The 24,367-nt window shown below is 37.8% G+C and overlaps 1 pseudogene; it reads right to left on the reverse strand.

The window, feature by feature from the left end:
* Positions 1-1,038: 1,038 nt before the first annotated feature.
* On the reverse strand, positions 1,039-24,308 carry LOC139035897 (craniofacial development protein 2-like; annotated as a pseudogene).
* Between the last annotated feature and the right edge of the window lie 59 nt (positions 24,309-24,367).

Consider the following 24,367-nt stretch of genomic DNA (forward strand, 5'->3'; position numbering starts at 1 on the left):
TATGCTTCATCCAGCCCAGCATATTGCATGATATACTCTGCATACAAGTTAAATAAGCAGGGTGACAATGTACAGCTTTGATATGCTCCTTTCCATTTTGGAACCAGTCTGTTTTTCCATGTCCAGTTTTAACTGTTACTCCTTGACCTGCATTCAGATTTCTCAGGAGGCAGGTTAGGTGGTCTGGTATGCCGATCTCTTTAAAAATTTTCCACAATTTGTTGTGATCCACATAGTCAAAGTCTTTGGTGTAGTCAATAAAACAGAAGGAAATGTTTTTCTGGAACTTTCTTGTTTTTTTGATGATCCAACAGATGCTGACAATTTGATCTCTGGTTCCTCTGCCTTTTCTAAATGCAGCTTGAACATCTGGATGTTCACAGCTCATGTACTTTTGAAGCCTGGCTTAGAGAATTTTGAGCGTTTCTTTGCTAGTGTGTGAGATGAGTGCAATTGTGTGATAGTTTGGACAGTAATTGGCATTGCCTTTCTTTGAGATTGGAATGAAAACTGACCTTTTCCAGTCCTGTGGCCTCTGCTGAGTTTTCCAAATTTGCTGGCATTTGAGTGCACCACTTTCATAGCATCATATTTCAGGATTTGAAATAGCTCAACTGAATTCCATCACTTCTACTAGCTTTGTTCCTAGAGATGCTCCCTAAGGCCCACTTGACTTTGCATTACAAGATGTCTGGCTCTAGGTGAGTGATCACACCATGGTGCTTATCTGGGTCATGAAGACTTTTTTGTACAGTTCTGTTTATTGTTGCCACCTCTTCTTAATATCTTCTGCTTCTGTTAGGTCCATACCATTTCTGTCCTTTATTGTGCCCATCTTTGCATGAAATATTCCCTTGGTATCTCTAGTTTTCTTGAAGAGATCTCTAGTCTTTCCCATTCTGTTGTTTTCCTCTATTTCTTTGCATTGATCATGGAGGAAGGCTTTCTTATCTCTCCTTGCTATTCTTTGGAATTCTGCTTTCAAATGGGTATATCTTTCCCTTTAACCTTAACCTTTAGCTTCTATTCTTTTCATGGCTATTTGTAAGGCCTCTTCAGACAACCATTTTGCCTTTCTGCATTTCTTTTTCTTGGAGATGGTCTTGAGCACTGCCTCCTGTGTATCTCACCAACCTCCTCCCATAGTTCTTCAGTCACTCTGTCTGTCAAATCTAATCCCTTGAATCTAGTTTTCACTTCCACCTCATAATCATAAGGGATTTGACTTAGGTCATACCACAATGGTCTAGTGGCTTTCCCTACTTTCTTCAATTTTACTCTGTAGTTGGCAATAAGAAGTTCATGATCTGAGCCACAGTCAGCTCCTGGTCTTGTTTTTGCTGACTGTATAGAGCTTCTCCAACTTTGGCTGCAAAGAATATAATAAATCCGATTTTGGTATTCACCATCTGGTGATGTCCATGTGTAGAGTCTCCTCTTGTATTGTTGGAAGAGTGTATTTGCTATGACCAGTGCATTATCTTTGTAAAACTCTATTAGCCTTTTCCCTGATTCATTTTGCAGTCAAAGGCCAAATTTGCCCATTACTCCAGGTATCTCTTCACTTCCTACTTTTGCATTCCAGTCCCCTATAATGAAAAACACTTTTTTTCTGGAGGGAGGGATGTTATTTCTAGATGGTCTTGTAGGTGTTCATAGAACCGTTCAACGTCAGCTTCTTCAGCATTATTGGTCAGGACATAGACTTGGATTACTGTGATATTGACTGGTTTGCCTTGGAAACAAGCATAGTTCATTCTGTCATTTTGAGATTGCATCCGAGTACTGCATTTTGGATTCTTTTGTTGACTATGATGGCTACTCCATTTCTTCTAAGGGTTCTTGCCCACAGTAGTAGATATAATGGTCATCTGAGTTAATTCACCCATTCCAGTCCCTTTTACTTATAAATATAATATAAATTAGCTGATTTCTAAAATGTCGATTTTACTGTTGCCATCTCTTGTTTGACCACTTCCAATTTGAGTTGATTCATGGACCTAACATTCCACGTTCTTATGTGATACTGTTTTTATAGCATCAGATATTACTTCCATCACCAGAAACATCCACAACTGGGTGTTGTTTTTGCCTTGGCTCCATCTCTTCATTCTTTCTGGAGTTATTTCTCTACTCTTCTCCAGTAGCATATTAGGTACCTATGGACCAGGGGAGATCATCTTTCAGTGTCCTCTTTTTGCTTTTTCATACTCTTCATGGGGTTCTCAAGGCAGGAATACTTAAGTGCTTTTCCATTCCCTTCTCCAGTGGACCACATTTTGTCAGAACTATAACATCAGTATAAATATATCTGTTAAGTCTCTTACATCCTATTTACACCTCTTTTTTTTTTTAATGTGTTACATAAGACCAGCAGGCAAACATTTAATATTACAGATAGTTAACATCCATATTTTGTTCTTCACATTCTTATAAAAGCTTTCAGTGTTTTTTTATTTGGTATAACGGTTGGTATTATTTGGTATAAAGTGTTTTATAGACTTTAGAATATATTTTTCATCTCTTCTCAGATTATATAAAAATATAAACATAATAGATATACAATTTTTTGAAATATTATATTATGATTTGTCTTCTCTTATTATTATGAAAGCTTATCAGGAAAAATGGAATTAAGAAAGAAAAGGAGGGAGTCAAATGTGGTCCCATAAAATTGGAGGAGCAGTAAAGCTTGTCTCTCTGTATGCACAGTTGGGGAGTGGGTATAGAAGGAAGATAACAGTAGGACAGTGATTAACATACTAGGTTTTGGCTTCTTGTATCTACCCCTTCAAACTGATCATTGAGAAAGTGTTGTTTTCAGAACTCCTGAACACCAAGGGATAAGAGGAGCAAGGATAATTTGGGAGATTGGGACTGACATATGCACACTGCTACATATAAAATTGATAACTAATGAGGACCTGCTTAATAGTTCAGGAAATTCTACTCAGTACTCTGTAATGATCTAAAAGGGAAAAAAGAATCTAAAAATGAATGAATATATGTATATATATATAACTGGCTCACTTTGCTGTACACCTAAAATAATGCAGCATTGTAAATCAACTATACTCCAATAAACATTAAAACAAAACAAAACAAAAACTCCTGTAAAAATGTTGAAGAATATTGTAGAATCCAACAGCAAACACTGCCCCTAGTGTGACGGGATTCATTTCTGTCCCTAATGAAAAAATGTGCAAGCTCTGAAAGAGTCTGTGGACACCCCAAGAACTAATCAGAGAGAAGAGGATGCAGAAAGCAAGTGAAAATAGCCAAAACATTCACTCAGATACTGTATCCCAATATAACTCAAAATTCCCAGTGGAAGCTATGAATATCACACTTGAGAGCTGCCAACCCAGATAACAGTCCAGATGGGAACTGTAGTAGATAGTGAATTTGTAAGACACCATCTGGATACAAGCACAGATCTTCTCTGCTTTCATAAAGAGAGAGTGGACAACCTCGTATCCCAGATGATCTTTGAAGAGAAGAAAGAAGTGGTATTCTGAAAACATTTAATTCAGGAGAGAGAGTCTTTGAAAAGTCTTTCAAATCCAGTAACCAGTAGGAATCTAAACCTTGGATATTACATATATTGACTGTCTTTAAAAAATTAAAAAGGTCATTAAATTTGAAAAGACCAAATTATTAATTATTTGAAAGTGAAAATTTTCAGCTAGTTAAAAACTGTCCTTTATACATCTGAATATAGTTTGAATAAAACTGTGATGAAGATGATAAGAATAATTCCTGCCTATTTATTTATCAGAAAATATGTTTAGTCTTATAATATGTATTTTCTATATCTTTTGAGAATATTAATTTTTCAGTTTTTATCTGTTAATGTAAAATGATGATTCCCCAATTTTTTGACTCGTGAATCCTTTGTAATTTTAAAAGTTATTGAGCATTTCATAGACTTGTTTATATGGGTTGTTTCTATTAATATTTACCACATTCCAAATTTAAACTAAGAAAAATTTTAAGTATTTATTAATTCACTTACAATAGTATTAATACATCGATTATATGTTAATATATTTTTTAAATAACTGTATTTTGAGATGGTTATATATATATAAAGATGCTGAGCATCACTAATATCAGGGGAATGCAAATCAAAACCACAATGAAATATCTCACATCTTTCAGGATGGTTATTTTCAAGACAACAAGAAACAACTGCTGGTTAGGATTTGGAGCAAAGGGAACCCTGTAGGTGGGAATGCAAATTTGTACATTCACTATGGAAAACAGTATGAAAATTCCTCAAACATTTAAAAATAGCACTACTATACAATCCAGCAACTCCACTCCTGAGTATTTATTTATCTGAATAAAATGGAAACTTGAATTCCTAAAGATACACACACGTGTATGTTCATTGTAGCTGTGTTTACAATACCCAAGATGCAGGAGCAACCTATGTACCCATCAATAGATAAATGGATAAATATTAAGTGGTATATATTTATGGAATGCCACTCAGTCATAAAACACAGTGCAATCTTGATGTTTGCAACAATGTGTTGTTGGACCTAAAAATTATTGTGCTACTTAAAGTAAGTTGGATAGAAAAAGACAATTAGCGTACATATGAAATCAAAAAGAAAAAATAAGAACAAAAATAAAGAAACAGAAACAGAGTCACAGATACAGAGAATAAACAGATGGTTGCCTGAAAGGAGGAGAAATGGGAGGAGAAAAATAGGTGTGGGAAGTTAAGAGGTACAAGCTTCCAGTTACAAAATAAATGTCACAGGTATAAAATGTTCAGTGTGAGGAATATAGTCAATCATTATGTAATATCCTTGTATGCTGATAGATGATAACTAGACTATCACAGTGATCATTTTGAAATGTATAGAAATATCAAATCACTATGTGTGTAACTGAAACTAACATAGTGTTGTGGGTCAGTTAAACTTCAAAAACAAACAAACAAACTCATAAGAAAAGAAATACGATTTGTGCTTATCAGAGGCAGTGAATGGTTTGCCTTGGAAACTAACAGATCATTCTGTCATTTTTGAGACTGCATCCAAGTACTGCATTTCAGACTCTTTTGTTGACCATGATGACTACTCAATTTCTTCTAAGGGATTCCTGCCCACAGTAGTAAATATAATGGTCATTTGAGTTAAATTCACCCATTCCAGTCCATTTTAGTTTGCTGATTCCTAGAATGTCGACGTTCACTATTGCCATCTCCTGTTTGACCACAGCCAGTTTGCCTTGATTCATGAACCTAACATTCCAGGTTCCTATGCAATATTGCTCTTTACAGCATCAGACCTTGCTTCTATCACCAGTCCCATTCACAACTGGGTATTGTTTTTGCTTTGGCTCCATCTCTTTATTCTTTCTGGAGTTATTTCTCCATTGATCTCCAGTAGCATACTGGGCACCTACCGACTTGAGGAGTTCCTCTTTCAGTATCCTATCATTTTGCCTTTTCAAAGTGTTTATAGGGTTCTCAATGCAAGAATACCAAAGTGGTTTGTGATTCTCTTCTACAGTGGATCACATTCTGTCAGACCTCTCCACCATAACCCGAATGTCTTGGGTGGCCCCACATGGCATGGCTTAGTTTCATTGAGTTCAGAATGATCTCTGTTCGTTTCCAAGGCAAACCATTTAATACCCCGGTAATCCAAGCCTATGCCCCTACCAATAATGCTGAAGAAGCTGAAGTTGAATGGTTCTTTGAAGACCTACAAGACCTTTTAGAACTAACACCCAAAAAGGATGTCCTTTTCACTATAGGGGATTGGAATGCAAAAGTAGGAAGTCAAGAAACACCTGGAGTAACAGGCAAATTTGGCCTTGGAGTACAGAATGAAGCAAGGCAAAGGCTAATAGAGTTCTGCCAAGAGAACATACTGATCATAGCAAACATCCTCTTCCAACAACACAAGAGAAGACTCTACACATGGACATCACCAGATGTTTAAAACAAAATCAGATTGATTATATTCTTTGCAGCCAAAGATGGAGAAGTTCTATATAGTCAACAAAAACAAGACTGGGAGCTGACTGTGGCTCAGATCATGAACTCTTTATTATCAAATTCAGATTTAAATTGAAGAAAGTAGGGAAAACCACTAGACCATTGAGGTATGACCTAAATCAAATCCCTTATGATGATACAGTGGAAGTGAGAAATAGATTTAAGGGACTAGAGCTGATAGAAAGAGTGCCTGATGAACTATGGATGGAAGTTCATGACATTGTACAGGAGACAAGGATTAAGATGATACTCATGGAAAAGAAATGCAAAAAAGCACAATGGCTGCCTGAGGATGCATTACGAATACCTGTGAAAAGAAGAGAAGCAAAAAGCAAAGGAGAAAAGGAAAGATATTCCCATTTGAATGCAGAATTCCAAAGAATAGAAAGGAGAGATATGAAAGCCTTCCTCAGTGATCAATGCAAAGACAAAGAAAAAAACAACAGAATGGGAAATACTAGAGAGCTTTTAAAGAAAATTAGAGATACCAAGGGAGCATTTCATGCAAAGATGGGTTCGATAAAGGACAGAAATGGTATGGACCTAACAGAAGCAGAAGATATTAAGAAAAAGTGGCAAGAATACACAGAAGAACTGTATATAAAAGACCTTCATGACCCAGATAATCTAGGTGTGATCACTCACCTAGAGCCAGACATCCTGGACTGTGAAGTCAAGTGGGACTTAGAAATCATCACTATAAACAAAGTGGAGGTGATGGAATTCCAGTTGAGCTATTTCAAATCCTGAAAGATGATGTTGTGAAAGTGCTGCACTCAATATGCCAGCACATTTGGAAAACTCAGCAATGGCCAAAGGACTGGAAAAAGTCAGTTTTCATTCCAGTCCGAAAGAAAGGCAATCCCAAAGAATGCTCAAACTACCACACAATTGCACTCATCTCACACGCTAGTAAAGTAATGCTCAAAATTCTCCAAGCCAGGCTTCAGCAATATGTGAACTGTGAACTTCCAGATATTCAATCTGGTTTTAGAAAAGGCAGAGGAACCAGAGATCAAATTGCCAACATCCACTGGATCATCGAAAAGGCAAGAGAGTTCCAGAAAAACATCTATTTCTGCTTTATTGACTATGCCAAACCCTTTGACTGTGTGGATCACAATAAACTGTGGAAAATTCTGATGGGAATACCAGACTACCTGACCTGTCTCTTGAGAAACCTGTATGTAGGTCAGGAAGCAACAGTTAGAAATGGACATGATACAATAGACTGGTTCCAAATAGGAAAAGGAGTACATCAAGGCTGAATATTGTTACCCTGCTTATTTAACTTATACGCAGAGTACATCATGAGAATTGCTGGGCTGGAAGAAGCACAAGCAGGAATCAAGATTGCCAGAAGAAACATCAATAACCTCAGATATGCAGATGACACCACCCTTATGGCAGAAAGTGAAGAGGAACTAAAAAGCCTCTTGATGAAAGTGAAAGAGGAGAGAGGAAAAGTTGGCTTAAAGTTCAACATTTAGAAAACTATAATCATGGCATCTGGTCCCATCACTTCATGGGAAATAGATGGGGAAACAGTGGAAATAGTGTCAGACTATATTTTTTGACTCCAAAATCACTGCAGATGGTGATTGCAGCCATGAAATTTAAAGACGCTTACTCCTTGGAAGGAAAGTTATGGCCAACCTGGACAGCATTATATAAAGCAGAGACATTACTTTGCCAACAAAGGTCCGTCTAGTCAAGGCTGGGGTTTTTCCAGTGGTCATGTATGGATGTGAGAGTTGGACTGTGAAGAAAGCTGAGCGCCAAAGAATTGATGCTTTTGAACTGTGGTGTTGGAGAAGACTCTTGAGAGTTCCTTGGACTGCAAGGAGATCCAACCAGTCCATCCTAAAGGAGATCAGTCCTGGGTGTTCATTGGAAGGACTGATGTCGAAGCTGAAACTCCAGTACTTTGGCCACTTCATGCGAAGTGTTGATTCATTGGAAAAGACCCTGATGCTGGGAGGGATTGGGGGCAGGAGGAGAAGGGGACGACAGAGGATGAGATTGCTGGATGGCATCACTGACTCGATGGACATGAGTTTGAGTAAACTCCGGGAGTTGGTGATGGACAGGGAGGTCTGGAGTGCTGCGATTCATGGGGTCGCAAAGAGTCGGACACGACTGAGCGACCAAACTGATTTGAGGCAGTGAATAGATTCCCCTTCCCCCTTACCAGAGACAGGGGGAAGGAGGATTGGAGGAAAGTGGTCAAAATGTACAAACTTCCAGTTATAAGATAAATAAGTACTAGGTATGCAATATATAACATGATACATATAATGCTGTATGATATATTGTTTAGAAAGTAAATCCTAAGAGTTCTCATCACAAGGAAAAAAAAATTTTTCTGTTTCTTTAATTTTGCATCTATATGAGATGGTGGATATCCACTAAATTTATCATGATAAACTTGTCATGTGCATGCATACTAAATCAAGTCAGTTGTGTCTGACTCTTTGCGACCCCATGGGCTGTAGCTCACTAGGCTCCTCTGTCCATGGGATTTTCCAGGCAAGAGTACTGGAGTGGGTTGCCATTTCCTTCTCCAGGGGATCTTCCCAACCCAGGGATCGAACCCAGGTCTCCCCCATTGTAGGCAGATGCTTTACCATCTGAGCTACCAGAGAAGCCTCTTTACCACTAGTGCCAGCAAATCATTATGCTGTATACATTAAACTTTTATTCTATAGATAGCTCAACAAACTGGAAGGAAAAAAGTAAAAATTAAAACAATTAAAAATAAATAACTATTTTAGAAAACAAGAAAAAATTGTGAGGGAATGACACTCCTTCACGTTGTTGCAAATGTTAATATCTGGCTGTATTTTTATATTTGCTCTTGAATTCACTTATCACACTTTATGTTGTTTTTGATGTTGTTTAGTTGTTAAGTCATGTCTGACTTTTGCAACCCCATGGGCTGTAGCCCACCAGGCTCTTCTGTCCATGGAATTTCCCAGGCAAGAATATTGGACTGGATTGCCATTTACTTCTCCAGGGGATCTTCCAGACCCAGAGATCAAATCTGAGTTCTTCTGTATTGGCAGGTGGATTCTTTACCACTGAACCACCAGGGAAGCCCACACTTTCTGTATTTCATTTACTTTTTATGCATATTTACCTTTTGTATTTCATATAACCTCTGAAAACTCCACTCCACACTCGTAAAAAAAAATGGCAGTGAAACAAAAAAGTACAAAGTCTTGGTATTATTATGAAAATAGTTGTGATATCCCTGAGCCATTGAAGTGGTCTCAAACTATGTTATATGGATAGGGTTTATGGCTTTGCTGTAGATATTAGTTAAATATCAAAAGCAAGACTCTTGGTATCCACCCCATTTTCCAGACCAAACTCTTGTCTTTATACTCCTGTTATTCACAGATGATACACTATCTAAGTGACATCTCCTAGTCACTGCTCTCTAGGACCCCACTGCAGCCCAGGCTGGTGCCTTTCTGAGTTATTCGCACCATGAGACTCAGATGATTCTGCATATCCCACCACCTGTGTAGCAATGGCTGCTTTTCTCTAATCCCACTATAATCTGAGCTATTGTTACATGAGAGGAACAATTTGGAAACCCAAATAACCCATTATTTACTAATAAACACATATCTGGAATTCAAATTTTTGAAATTGTTAGAATGACCATTGACTGTTTTATTATGCTGCATAGACATAAAATAAAACCATGAATTTTATTTTCAAAAATGGCTCAGTTTTTCTAAGATTATGGGCCTTTTTTCTGTTAAAGGGTTGTGTGTTTAGACCATACTGAGTTTGGGGGTAAATTTGTGAAATAAGTGCTCCCTAAAGTAAATATGTTTCCTGTGATAGGAAAAATCACTGTTTCACGTGCTAAAGTCTGCAATGGCAGCAGGGAATTGTTTGTTTTTATTTTAAACTTAGATTTAAATTACTTATCTAATTTATCTAAAATTATTTATCTAAGTTTATCTAAATCTAATTTATCTAAATTATTTATCTAATTTATCTAAAATTAAATTAGACAATTTAATTTTATTTTTAATTTAGATTTTATTTTATTTTCAATCCTAAGGGAAGCTTTGCTCTGTATTAGCTTATGTGTCTGAAGTTGAAGATGTCTAAGAATACCAAAAAAGGAAGTTTCCTTTAGATAAAACTTGATGAATGCCATCATATGAAATTAATTTAGCTAAGTCTTGAATAAGTGTGTTAGTGTTAGTCTCTCAGTCATGCCCGACTCTTTGCAACCCATGGACTGCAGCCCACCAGGCTCTTCGGTCCATGAGATTTTTCCAGGCAAGAATACTGGAGTGGGTCACCATTTCCTTCTCCAGGGGATCTTACCAACTCAGGGATCAAACCCAGGTCTTCTGCACTGCAGGCAGATCTTTACCAACTGTGCTACAAGGGAAGCCCAACTTAGAAATAATGACTCTTCTTTTTAAAAAATATTGTTTAGTTAGTTATTTGACTCCGTTCATGGAATTCTCTTAGCAAGAATACTGGAGTGGGATGCCATTTCCTTCTCCAGGGGATCTTCCTGACCCAGGAATGGAAACCGTGTTTCTTACATTTTCTGCTTTGGTAGGTGGATTCTTCACCACTAGTACCAACTGGGAATCCCTTAGGTCATAAAAATTGCTATAATTTTCATTCAGAAACCAATCCCCACCCCCCAAAAAAAAAAGAAACCAATCCTTACATTCTACTCCCTGCATTGACGATTTATGAACTTCTAATATTTACGGTCAATTTCTTAAAACTCAGAAACAAAAAATAATTTAGCACAGACTAAATTTGAGAAATTTATGCACAGTCTTTATCTCAAGCAAAGAGAAGTCACAGTATTGGAAAGAAATTAAGTTAGTTCTAAAGTAGGAAATTAATTTTTTTAATCTCAAGTTCTTCAGGAAAATGATGAAGTCTTTAACTCCTCTCTTTAAGAAAGAAAAGTGAGAAAATCCACAAAATGTTTCATAAATTTTTACTGAATTAATGACATCTATCTTTAAACTTTGAAAGATTTTATGGATCTCAGATAGTTTAAGAAAATTTACAAATGAAAACACATGAATTTTAATTAAATGGAAATAAGTAGCTGTACTAATTTGATAAATGTTTCAGTCTTTTACAGTTAATGATTGTTATCTATTCTTGTAGCCAAAGCTGAAAATACTAAAAACTATTACTCAGACAACTCTCATGCATGCTGTTTTTGAATTAAAATTTTGACAGGTTCACAATGAGGCTTTCTGATTCATGTCTTCTCAATGCCAAAGCTCAAAGACAAATTCACTTTGTCAAAAAGCAGTCAAATCATATCACTAAGATTTAAAAAAAAATAAACTTTGGGGGAATTTATCCAATCTTATGAGTCATCAGGTGAACCATTACTACAGTGCTGATAAAAGTTTGACTGATTATGAGTTTTGTGATTTTTTTCTTCAAGAGAAGCTACTCATAAGAGATATAATGAAAACCATATATGTACTTTTCAATATTCTAGTAGTCACATTAAAAATAAAAGGAAGCTTGTGATAGTAATTTAATATTATAATTTTAATTAGCAGTACAATTCATTCTTCATCAACACAGGTTTGATTTTTTTTTAATAAAGTTTGGATTTTTTTTGTCATCTATAACTTTTATAAAACAATAAATGAAACATTTTAGATGGTCTATTTTTAGCTTGAAAAATTATTCAATTACTTAAGTTTATATTTTTCAACATTTTATAAATGATACAAAAAATATACTTACCCCTGAGAACATATTAGACACCTCAGCTTTAAGGTGAACATAATGGACCATCTGGAGTAGGAAATGACAACCCACTCCAGAGTGCTTGCCTGGGAAATCCCATCGATAGAGGAGCCTGGTGGGCTACAGTCCACGGGGATGCAAAAGAGTTGGAGATGACTTAGTGACTGAACAGCAAAAACAACTAGACCATCAATGGTTTTTTACTCCAAGAGAAATAATTAGTAGCATTGTATTCAATACATTGGCATAATACAATTAAGTGCATTATATTGTATTAACTCAAGGGTCAGAAGATTAATGTGCTGTGTCCTTGAGGATTTTGTGAGAGTGTTCACCAGTTCAGTTCAGTTCAGTTCAACTCAGTCGCCCAGTCGTGTCCAACTCTTTGCGACCCCATGAATTGCAGCACGCCAGGCCACCCTGTCCATCACCAACTCCTGGAGTTTACTCAAACTCATGCCTATCAAGTCAGTGATGCCATCCAGCCATGTCATACTTTGTCGTCCCCTTCTCCTCCTGCCCACAATCCCTCCCAGTATCAGGGTCTTTTCCAATGAGTCAACTCTTCGCATGAGGTGGCCAGAGTATTGGAGTTTCAGCTTCAGCATCAGTCCTTCCAATGAACACCCAGGACTGATCTCCTTTAGGATGGACTGGTTGGATCTCCTTGCAGTCCAAGGGACTCTCAAGAGTCTTCTCCAACACCACAGTTCAAAAGCATCAATTCTTTGGCGCTCAGCTTTCTTCGCAGTCCAACTCTCACATCCATACATGACCACTGGAAAAATCATAGCCTTGACTAGATGGACCTTTGTTGGCAAAGTAATGTCTGCTTTTTATGATGTTGACTAGGTTGGTCATAACTTTCCCTCCAAGGAGTAAGCGTCTTTAAATTTCATGGCTGCAATCACCATCTACAGTGATTTTGGAACCCAAAAAAAATAGTCTGACACTGTTTCCACTGTTTCCCCATCTATTTCCCATGAAGTGATGGGACCAGATGCCACGATTATAGTTTTCTGAATGTTGAACTTTAAGCCAACTTTTCCTCTCTCCTCTTTCACTTTCATCAAGAGGATTTTTTGTTCCTCTTCACTTTCTGCCATAAGGGTGGTGTCATCTGAGGCATATCTGAGGTTATTGATATTTCTCCTGGCAACCTTGGTTCCAGTGTGTGCTTCTTCCAGCCCAGCAATTCTCATGATGTACTCTACATATAAGTTAAATAAGCAGGGTGACAATATTCAGCCTTGATGTACTCCTTTTCCTATTTGGACCCAGTCTGTTGTTACATGTCCATTTCTAACTGTTGCTTCCTGACCTGCATACAGATTTCTCAAGAGGCAGGTCAGGTGGTCTGGTATTCCCATCAGAATTTTCCACAGTTTATTGTGACCCACACAGTCAAAGGGTTTGGCATAGTCAATAAAGCAGAAATAGATGTTTTTCTGGAACTCTCTTTCCTTTTCAATGATCCAGAGGATGTTGGCAATTTGATCTCTGATTCCTCTGCCTTATTCTAAATCCAGCTTGAACATCTGGAAGTTTACAGTTCACATATTGCTGAAGCCTGGCTTGGAGAATTTTGAGCATTACTTTACTAGTGTGTGAGACGAGTGCAATTGTGTGGTAGTTTGAGCATTCTTTGGGATTGCCTTTCTTTGTGACTAGAATGAAAACTGACCTTTCCCAGTCCTGTGACCACTGCTGAGTTTTCCAAATGTGCTGGCATATTGAGTGCAGCACTTTCACAACATCATCTTTCAGGATTTGAAATAGCTCAACTGGAATTCCATCACCTCCATTAGCTTTGTTTGTAGCGATGCTTTCTAAGTCCCACTTGACTTCACAATCCAGGATGTCTGGCTCTAGGTGAGTGATTACACCATCGTGATTATCTGAGTCGTGAAGATCTTTTATATACAGTTCTTCTGTGTATTCTTGCCACTTTTTCTTAATATCTTCTGCTTCTGTTAGGTCCATACCATTTCCGTCCTTTATCAAACGCATCTTTGCATGAAATGTTCCCTTGTTATTTCTATTTTTCTTGAAGAGCTCTCTAGTATTTCCCATTCTGTTGTTTTCTTCTATTTCTTTCTTTGATCTCTGAGGAAGGCTTTCATATCTCTCCTTGCTATTCTTTGGATCTCTGCATTCAAATGGGAATATCTTTCCTTTTCTCCTTTAATTTCACTTCTCTTCTTTATCAGCTATTTTTAAGCCCTCCTCAAACAATCATTTTGCCTTTTTGCATTTCTTTTCCATGGGAATGGTCTTGATCCCTGTCTCCTGTACAATGTCATGAACTTCCATCCATAGTTCATCAGGAGCTCTGACTATCAGATCTGGTCCCTTAAAACTATTTCTCACTTCTACTGTATATTCATAAGGGGCTTGATTTCGGTCATACTTCAATGGTCTGGTGGTTTTCCCTGCTTTCTTCAATTTAAGTCTGAATTTGGCAATAAGGAGTTCATGATCTGAGCGACAGTCAGCTCTAGGTCTTGTTTTTTCTGACTGTATAGAGCTTCTCCATCTTTGGCTGCAAAGAATATAATCAATCTGATTTCGTTTTGACCATCTAGTGATGTCCATGTGTAGAGTCTTCTCTTGTGTTGTTGGAAGAGGGTGTTTGCTATGACCAATGCGTTCTCTGGGCAGAACTCTATTAGCCTTTGCCCTGCTTCATTCCATACTCCAAGGCCAAATTTGTCTGTTCCTCCAGGTGTTTCTTGAATTCCTACTTTTGCATTCCAGTCCCCTATAATGAAAAGGAAATCTTTTTCGGGTGTTAGTTCTAAAAGGTCTTGTAGGTCTTCATAGAACCATTCAACTTCAGCTTCTTTGGCATTACTGGTTGGGCATAGGCTTGGATTACCAGGATATTGAATGTTTTTCCTTGGAAACAAACAGAGATCATTCTGTCATTTTTGAGATTGCCTTCAAGTACCGCATTTCGGACTCTTTTGTTAACTATGATGGCTACTCCATTACTTCTAAGGGATTCCCGCCCACAGTAACAGATATAATGGTCATCTGAGTTACATTCACCCATTCCAGTCCATTTTAGTTCGCTGGTTCCTAGAATGTCAACAATCACCCTTGCCATCTCCAGTTTGACCACTTCCAATTTGCCTTGATTCATGGACCTAACATTCCAGGTTCCTATGAAATATTGCTCTTTACAGCATCAGATCTTGCTTCTATCACCAGTCATAACCACTACTGGGTATTGTTTTGGCTTTGGCTCCATCCTTTCATTCTTTCTGGAGTTATTTCTCCACTGATCTCCAGTAGCATACTGGGCACCTACCAAACTGGGGAGTTCCTCTTTCAGTATTGTATCATTTTGCCTTCTTATACTGTTCATGGGGTTCTCAAGGCAAGAATACTGAAGTGATTTGCCATTCCCTTCTCCAGTGGACCACATACTGTCAGACCTCCCCACCATGACCCGACCGTCTTGGGTGGCCCCACATGGCATGGCTTAGTTTCATTGAGTTAGTCAAGGCTGTGGTCCTGTGATCAGATTGGCTAGTTTTCTGTGATTACGGTTTTAGTTTGTCTGCCTTCTTATGCTCTCTCGCAACACCTACCATCTTACTTGGGTTTCTCTTACCTTGGACGAGGGGTATCTTCTCAAGGCCACCCCTCCTGACCTCCCGCGCTCGCTCTCGGTCGCTGCCCCTGACCTTGGGCGATGGGTAGCTCCTCACCGCCACACTTCTGCGCGGTCCGTCATAGCCGGCACGCTTTTGAGCGGTTTTCAAGGTACAGTTAGTCCTAAATATTCACAGGTTCTCATTCATGGATTCAATCAAAGGAAGATCTCGAATTCCATCTATGGCTAGTAGAATCCACTGATGAGAGACCTGTGGATACTGAGGGTTGATTGTTAATCCAAAATATCATTTTTTCAACATGTAACCAATAAAAAATAAATGTCCATTTTACATATTTTCAAACTAAATCTTTGTCATCTAATATTTATTTCGTACTCACAGCCTATGTCAATTTTGACTAGATATATTTCAAGTGTTCAATACCCACATCTGACTAGTGGCTACTGGATAGATAATGAGGGACTAGAGACTGATCTAAGGGAATCATAATGCTTTTCTACATTTTGTAAAAATTTAGAATGTACATTTGTTGCTGTTCAATTGCTCAATCCTATTCAGCCCTTTGTGACCGCATGGACTGCAGAACACCAGGCTTCCCTGTCCTTCACTATCTGCCGGAGTTTGTTCAAGCTCATGTCCATTGAGAAGATTATGACATTCAACCATCTCATCCTCTGTCATCCTCCATTCCTTCTGTCCTCAATCTTTCCCAGCATCAGGGACTTTTCCAGTGAGTTGGCTCTGTGTATCAGGTGGCCAAAGGATTGGAGTTTTAGCTTTAGCATCCAGTGAATACTCAGCGTTGATTTTCTTTAGGATTTACTGGTTTGATTCCCTTGATGTCCAAGGGACTCTCAAGAGTCTTTTGCAGTACCATAATTTGAAAGCAACAATTCTTCAGCACTCAGCCTTCTTTATGGTCCAGCTCGCACATCCATACATGATTACTGGGAAACCATAACTCTGACTATACAAACCTTTGTCAGCAAAGTGATATCTTAGCATTTTAATACACTTTCTAGGTTTGTCATAGCTTTTCTTCCAAAGAACAAGCATCTTTTAATTTCATGTCTGCAGTCACTGTCCTCAGTGGCTTTGGAGCTCAAGAAAATAAAGTCTGTCACTGTTTCCATTGTTTTCCCATCTATTTTTCATGAAGTGATGGGACTGGCTGCCATGATTTTAGTTTTTTGAATGTTGGGTTTTAAGCCAGCTTTTACAATCTCCTCTTTCACGTTCATCAAGAGGCACACCAGCTCCCCTTCACTTTCTGACATTAGAGTGTTGTCATATGCATGTCTGAGGTTGTTGATATTTCTCCTGGCAGTCTTGATTCCAGCTTGTGCTTCATCCAGCCCAGGATTTCACATGACATACTCTGCATATACTTTAAATATTCAGGGTGACATGCTCATTTCCCAGTTTTGAACCAGTCACTTGTTCCATATCCAGTTCTAACTATTTCTTCTTGACCTACATACAGGTTTCTCAGGAATCAGATGGTATTCCCATCTCTTGAAGAATTTTCCACAGTTTGTTGTGATCCATAGAGTCAAAGACTTTACCCTAGTCATTGAAGCAGAAGTAGATGTTTTCTGTAATCCCCTTGCTTCCTCTATGATAAAACAGATGATGGCGATTTGATTTCTGGTTCTTCTCTCTTTTCTAAATGCAGATTGTACATCTGAAAGTTCTTGGTTCACATATTGTTGAAGCCTAGCTTGAAGTAGTTTGTAGTTTGAGCATTATTTTGCTAGCATGTGAAATGAGTGAAATTGTGTGGTAGTTAGAACATTCTTTACCATTGCACTTCTTTGGGATTGGAATGAAAACTGACCTTTTCCAGTCTAGTAGGCATTGCTGAATTTTCCAAATTTGCTGACCTATTGAGTGTAGCACTTTAACAGCACCATCTTTTAGGATTTGAAATAGATCAGCTAGAATTCCATCTCCCCCACTAACTTTGTTCATAGTAATGCTTCCTAAAGCCCACTTGACTTCACACTCCAGGATGTCTGGCTCTAGGTGAATGATGACACCTTCATGACTGTGGCTCAGATCATGAACTTCTTATTGCAAAATTATATATCTTATAATAAAATGAATATAAACTTTACACTAATGGTCTGCTGTTGCTGCTAAGTCGCTTCAGTCGTGTCTGACTCTGTGCGACCCCAGAGATGGCAACCCACCACGCTCCACCATCCCTTGGATTCTCCAGGCAAGAACACTGGAGTGGGTGACATTTCCTTCTCCAATGCATGAAAGTGAAAAGTGAAAGTGAAGTCACTCAGTCATTTCCGACTTCTCAAGACCCTATGGACTACAGCCAACCAGGATCCTCCATGCATGGGATTTTCCAGGCAAGAGTACTGGAGTGGGTTGCTATTGCCTTCTCCAGCTAATGGTCTGACTACTAGCCTATTACAAAATCACAAAATTTTAAATGCTCTGACTGTGCTGTGCTTAGTCTCAGTCATGTCCGACCTATTGCAACCCCATGGACTCTACACAACCAGGCTCCTCTGTCCATGGGGCTCTCCAAGCAAGAGTACTGAAGTGTGTTGTCATCCCCTCCTCCAGGGGAACTTCCCGACCCAGGAATCAAATCCAGGTCTCCCACACTGCAAATGGATTCTTTACCATCTGAGCCACCAAGGAATCCTTGACTAATATGCTCTGACTAGTAGCCTATTAAAAATCACAAAATAATATATGATATTTTAAATCATAACTTATCTGTTTTCAGATTCAAGATTGTATAATTTGAAAAAAGCATATGTAAAATAAATGTTATATGATTTTTAATATATCTATAATATTTAGGAAAAGTGTCTTGATTAAGATAATCAAAAACTTGTACACACTATTTCCATATAATTTAACCATTATTTCAAGCAATTCATTGTTTTTTTATTTGACTTAGTGTAATTAATATTGCTGTGGTCTGTGTTTTTTAACAATTATTATAAAGTAGACAGAGTAAGCTGAGCATGTGAGGTATACTCAATAGAACTGAATATTCTGACCCTTGATCACTCATTTGTGCTATAAATTGGAAAACAAGAGAACTCAAGTCATAAAAGTAAGATGAAGAAGATTGATATACTCTACCGGCTTGTGATCCTTGTAGGATCACTAATTTTGATGTGTATCTTTGGTATTTATTGGTTTAACACTTTATCTTTTGTATGTATTTACCTCTAGAACATCTCCATAGGTGTAGTGGTAATTTTTTATTAAGCAGGAATGGCATGAAGGGAGGAAAGAAAGAGTAGGGAAAGATGTTGGTTAAATAAAAATAGTGTGAACAAAATAATTAAATGAATAAGAACTGAAAACATAACTTGTGTAAGAAAATTTAAGTAATAGTTCTTGCCCTAAGGATTGTCCAATACTGTTTAAAATACGAATATTTGGGCTTGAAAGAATGTACTTAAATAGTTCTTCAGAATAAAATACACAAATGCCATTGAATTTTAGTCTTGCATTTGTTGCTTGTGCGTGTATTATTTATTTTTTTACTTAAGTATCATTAGGGAATTTTAATTGATTCCAACTTCTTAGGTGAGAAAGTTAAAGCTCAAATTAAAAAAAAAAAAACCCTCATAAAGTCTAGATAACTTGTTAAATAAGATCAAAGATAGAGAGCATACAAATTGTACTTTTAAAAAAGCTTTTAACATGTAATATATTCAATCATAGGAGAAAATACGGTTTTTTTTTTTTGGTTAAATTTTAGAGCAAAATCTCAAGCTTATGCTTTCTCCAAAATATAATTGAAGTCTAGCCTTATGCTAATTATTCTATACTACCTACAGTTCCATGGGAAATGTTATACAGAGTTAAAACTTGATAGTATTCAAACTGCATAACCTTCTGCAGGAAGAGAAAATTTAAAATCCCTAAGTGTGCCTCCAACAATTTTAAAATAATTTCTGACCTGAGAATGGAGGACCAATAATGTGGAAGCAGAAAAGATAACTCAGGGCATTGAAAATATGTGGAGAGGATAGAACACAGTCTCTTCTACAGCTACAAATTTCAGAAGCCAAACAACTTCTTCAGTTCTGAGTTTAAACCAGTTTTTTCTCCTCCCCCCCCCCTTTTTTTTAAATAAACTTTATTTTTGGTGTTATTTTGGGATCCAGGAAAGCTCAGCAGTGAGTAAAAAGAGTTTCCAAGTTTTCATCTCCTCAACATGAACAGCCTTTCCCACTATCAGCAGGCATGACCAGAGTGGTACAATTTATAAATCTATATTAACACATCATAATCATCCAAAATCTGTAGTTAAAAATATGATTCAATCTTGATGCTTTTTCTATGTGTTTTGACAAGAGTGTATTTACATATATCCATCATTACAGTATCATGAAGAGTATTTTCACTGCTATAACAACCCTCCATGATCCATTCATTGATCCTCCTACCCCCTTTACCCAACATCCAGCAATCACTAATCTTTTAGTGTCCTCATCAGTTCAGTTCAGTCACTCAATCGTGTCCAACTCTTTGTGATCCCATGGACTGCAGCATGCCAGGCTGTCCCTGTCCATCAACTATTCCTGGAGTTTACCTAAACTCATGTCCATTGAGTTGGTTTTGCCATCCAACAATCTCATCCTCTGTTGTCCCCTTCTCCTCCTGCCTTCAAACTTTCCCAGCATCGGAGTCTTCTCCAATGAGTCAGTTCTTTCTATCAGGTGGCCATAGTATTGGAGCCAATGACTTGGTTCTTCACATCAGGTGACCAAAGTATTGGAGTTTCAACCTCAATATCAAGTCCTTCCAATTAATATTCAGGACTGATTTCCTTTAGGATGGACTGGTTGGATCTCCTTGCAGGGACTCTCAAGAGTCTTCTCCAACACCACAGTTCAAAAGCAGCAGTTCTTTGGCACTCAGCTTTCTTTATAGTCCAACTCTCATATCCATACTTGACTATTGGAAAAACCATATGTTTGACTAGACAGACCTTTGTTGGTCAAGTAATGTCTCTGTTTTTTATATGCTGTTTAGGTTGATCATAGCTTTTCTTCCAAGGAGCAAACATCTTTTAATTTCATGGCTGGTGTCACCATCTGCAGTGATTTTGGAGCCCAAGAAAATAAAGTCTGTCCCTGTTTCCATTGTTTCCACACCTATTTGCAATGAAGCAATGGGACCTTAGTTTTCTGAATGTTGACTTTTAAGCCAACTTTTTCACTTCCCTCTTTCACTTTCATCAAGAGGCTCTTTAGTTCTTCTTCACCTTGTGACATAAGTGTGGTATCATCTGTGTATCTGAGGCTATTGATATTTCTCCCAGAAATCTTGATTCCACTTGTGCTTCATCCAGCATGGCATTTTGCATGACATACACTGCATATAAGTTAAATCAGCCGGGTGACAATATATAGCCTTGCATGCTCCTTTCCTGATTTGGAACCAGTTTGTTGTTCCATGACCAGTTCTAACTGTTGCTTCTTGACCTGCATACAGATTTCTCAGGAGGTAGGTCAGGTGGTCTGGTATTCTCTCTAAGAATTTTTCACAGTTGGTTGTGATCCACACAGGCAAAGGCTTTGGCATAGTTCAATAAAGCAAAAGTAGATGTTTTTCTGGCAGAGAAGGCAATGGCAACCCACTCCAGTGTTCTTGCCTGGAGAATCCCAGGGACGGGGGAGCCTGGTGGGCTGCCATCTCTGGGGTCGCACAGAGTCGGACATGACTGAAGCGACTTAGCAGCAGTAGCAGCAGATGTTTTTCTGGAACTCTCTTTTTTGATGATCCAACAGATGTTGACAATTTGATCTCTGGTTCCTCTGCCTTTTCTAAATACAGCTTGAACATCTGGAAGTTCATGGTTCACATACTACTGAAACCTGGCTTGGAGAATAGTTTTGCCTTTTTCAAAATATCATATAGTTAGAATCATACAGTATGTAGCCTTTTCAGATTGGCTTCTTTCATTTAGTAATAAGCACTTAAGTTCTATGTCTTTTCATGGCTTGATCATTCATTACTTTTTAGTGTTAAAAACATTCAGTTGTTTGGATGTACCACAGTTTATTTATCTATTCACCTACTGAAGGGGCATCTTGGGTGCACTCAAGTTTTGGTAGTTAAGAACAAAGTATTATAAATATCTGTGTTTAGATTCTTATGTGGAAGTTAGTTTTCAACTACATTTTTTGAGTTGCATGCTAAATGTATGTTTAGTTCTGTAAGAAACTGTTAAACCATCTTCCTAAAGGACTGTTCCATTTTGCATCCCCACTAACAATGAATGAGAGTTTTTATTTCTCCCCAACTCTTCTGCATTTGGTAATGTCAGTGTTTTAGATTCTAGCCACTCTATTCGGTATATAGTGGTGTCATTGTTTAATTGCAATTTCTTAATGATATAAAGTAGAGCATCTTTTCATATGCTTACTTGCTATCTCTATATCTTCTTCCAGGTCCATATCCTTAGCCTATTTTTAATGGAATTGTTTGTTTTCTTAGTATTGAGTTTTAAGAATTCTTCTTGCATTTTTTATAATGATGGTCCTTTATCAGCTATGTTTTTGGAAAATATTTTCTCCTAGCCTGTGGCTTGTTTTCTCATTTCCTTAACATTGTCTTTTGAGAGCAGAAATTTTACATTTTAAAGAAGCCCAGCTTATCCAGTTTTTCTTTTATGGATCATGCCTTTGGTGTTGTAGCTAAGGAGTCATCACTATACCCAAGGCTTTCTCATAGCTTAATATCTAGGATTTTGGCAATTTTGCATTTTACATTTGGGTGTATAATCCATTTTGCATCAATTTTTGTGAATGGTGTAAGGTCTGTGTCTAGATTTATTATTTTGCATGTGAATGTCCAACTGTCCCAGTACCATTTGTTTAAAAGGCTATCTTTTCCATTGTATTGACTTTATTCCTTTTACAAAGATTAGTTGACTATATTTACTTGGGTCTATTTCTGGGCTTTCTATTCTATTCCACTATTCTGTTTATGTTTTTACCACTAGCACACTGTTTTGATGACTGCAGGTTTATTTTAAGTCTTGAAGCGAGGTATTGTCAATCTACCAAATTTGTTCTTTTCAACATGGTTTTAGATATTCTGGGCATTAGACTAATTTTTAAGGTGAGTCTTTGTATTTAAAGTGTTCTATTTTTATTTTTATAGGTGAAGCAAAGTTTAGTCTTGTGTTTTTACCCATTCTAAAACTCTCAAACTGGTATATTTAGACGATTTTCAATTAAAGTGTTTATTAGTCAAATTGGACTGTGTTATGTGTTAGTCACTCAGTCATGTCTGACTCTTTGCTACCCCATGAACTGTAGCCGGCCAGGCTCCTCTATCCATGGAATGCTCCAGGAAAGAATATTGGAGTGTGTTGCCATTGCCTTCTCAAGGGAATCTTAGTATTTACAATATTTGTATCTTTTTTCTATTTGCTGTCTTTGTTTCTTCCTTCCCCTTGCATTTTTTCCCAACAACTCTTATGTTAACTGAAAGCTTTCTGTGATTCTTTTATCTTCTCACTTAGCAAATTAATTAAAATTCTTTAAAGTAATTGTGTTTCTCCTAGAGTCTTATATACACATAAAACAGGTGTAAATTAACTTTCTTTTTTTTTCAGATTATTTTTTTTTTCTGGATGTGGACTGTTTTTAAAATCTATATTAAATTTACTGTACTATTGCTTCTGTTTTATGCTTTGGTTTTTTTTGTTCATGAGTCATGTGGGAGCTTAGCTCCCTGACCAGGGATTTAATCCATATCCCTGCATTGGAGTGTGAAGTCTTAATCACTAGACTGCCAGAGAAGCCCCTGCAAATTCACTTTCAAATCACAATTTATCAGTAGTTGAATGGCATATTAGTATATTTTTGGTACCTAACTTGTGTGTCTTATGACTGATGTCATTCATTTGACTTATCCATGTGATAGTCACCAATGCATTCCTACTATTATTACCTTAAACTGTAATCTGTTATTTGAATTGAGGCTTTATCATGTATATATACATTGTATTAAAATGTATACATTTTGTATGTAGATGGTGATAATATAACCATTACATTAATTATAAAAAAACCTTTCACTTCAGTTCATTTCAGTCACTCAGTCGTGTCCGACTCTTTGTGACCCCATGAACCACAGCATGCCAGGATTCCCTGTCCATCAGCAACTCCTGGAGTTTACCCAAACTCATGTCCATTCTGTTGGTGATGCCATCCAGCCATCCCATCCTCTGTTGTCCCCTTCTCCTTCTGCCCACAATCCCTCCCAGGATCAGGGTCTTTTCCAATGAGTCAACTCTTAGCATGAGGTGGCCAAAGTATTGGAGTTTCAGCTTCAGCATCAGTCCTTCCAATGACCACCCAGGACTGATCTCCTTTAGGATGGACTGGTTGGATCTCTTTGCAGTCCAAGGGACTCTTGAAAGTTTTCCCCAACATCACAGTTCAAAAGCATCAATTCTTTGGCGCTCAGCTTTCTTCACAGTCCAACTCTCACATCCATACATGACCACTGGAAAATCCATAGCCTTGACTAGACGGACCTTTGTTGGCAAAGTAATGTGTCTGCTTTTTAATATGCTCTCTAGGTTGGCCATAACTTTTCTTCCAAGGAGTAAGCGTCTTTTAATTTCATGGATGCAATCACCTTCTGCAGTGATTTTGGAGCCCCCCCAAAATAACGTCTGACACTGCTTCCACTGTTTCCCCATCTATTTCCCATGAAGTGATGGGACCAGATGCCATGATCTTAGTTTTCTGAATGTTGAGCTTTAAGCCAACTTTTTCACTCTCCTCTTTCACTTTCATCAAGAGGCCCTTTAGTTCTTCTTCACTTTCTGTGTCGTGGCTGTGACGGACCGCCCAGAACCGCGGCCAAGAGAAGCTACCCCTCATCCAAGGTCAGGGGCAGCGGCTGAGAAGAGCTAACTGACGTCCAAGGTCAGGGGCGGCAG

Source organism: Odocoileus virginianus, chromosome 7, assembly GCF_023699985.2.
Source record: "Odocoileus virginianus isolate 20LAN1187 ecotype Illinois chromosome 7, Ovbor_1.2, whole genome shotgun sequence".
Classification (NCBI taxonomy): domain Eukaryota; kingdom Metazoa; phylum Chordata; class Mammalia; order Artiodactyla; family Cervidae; genus Odocoileus; species Odocoileus virginianus.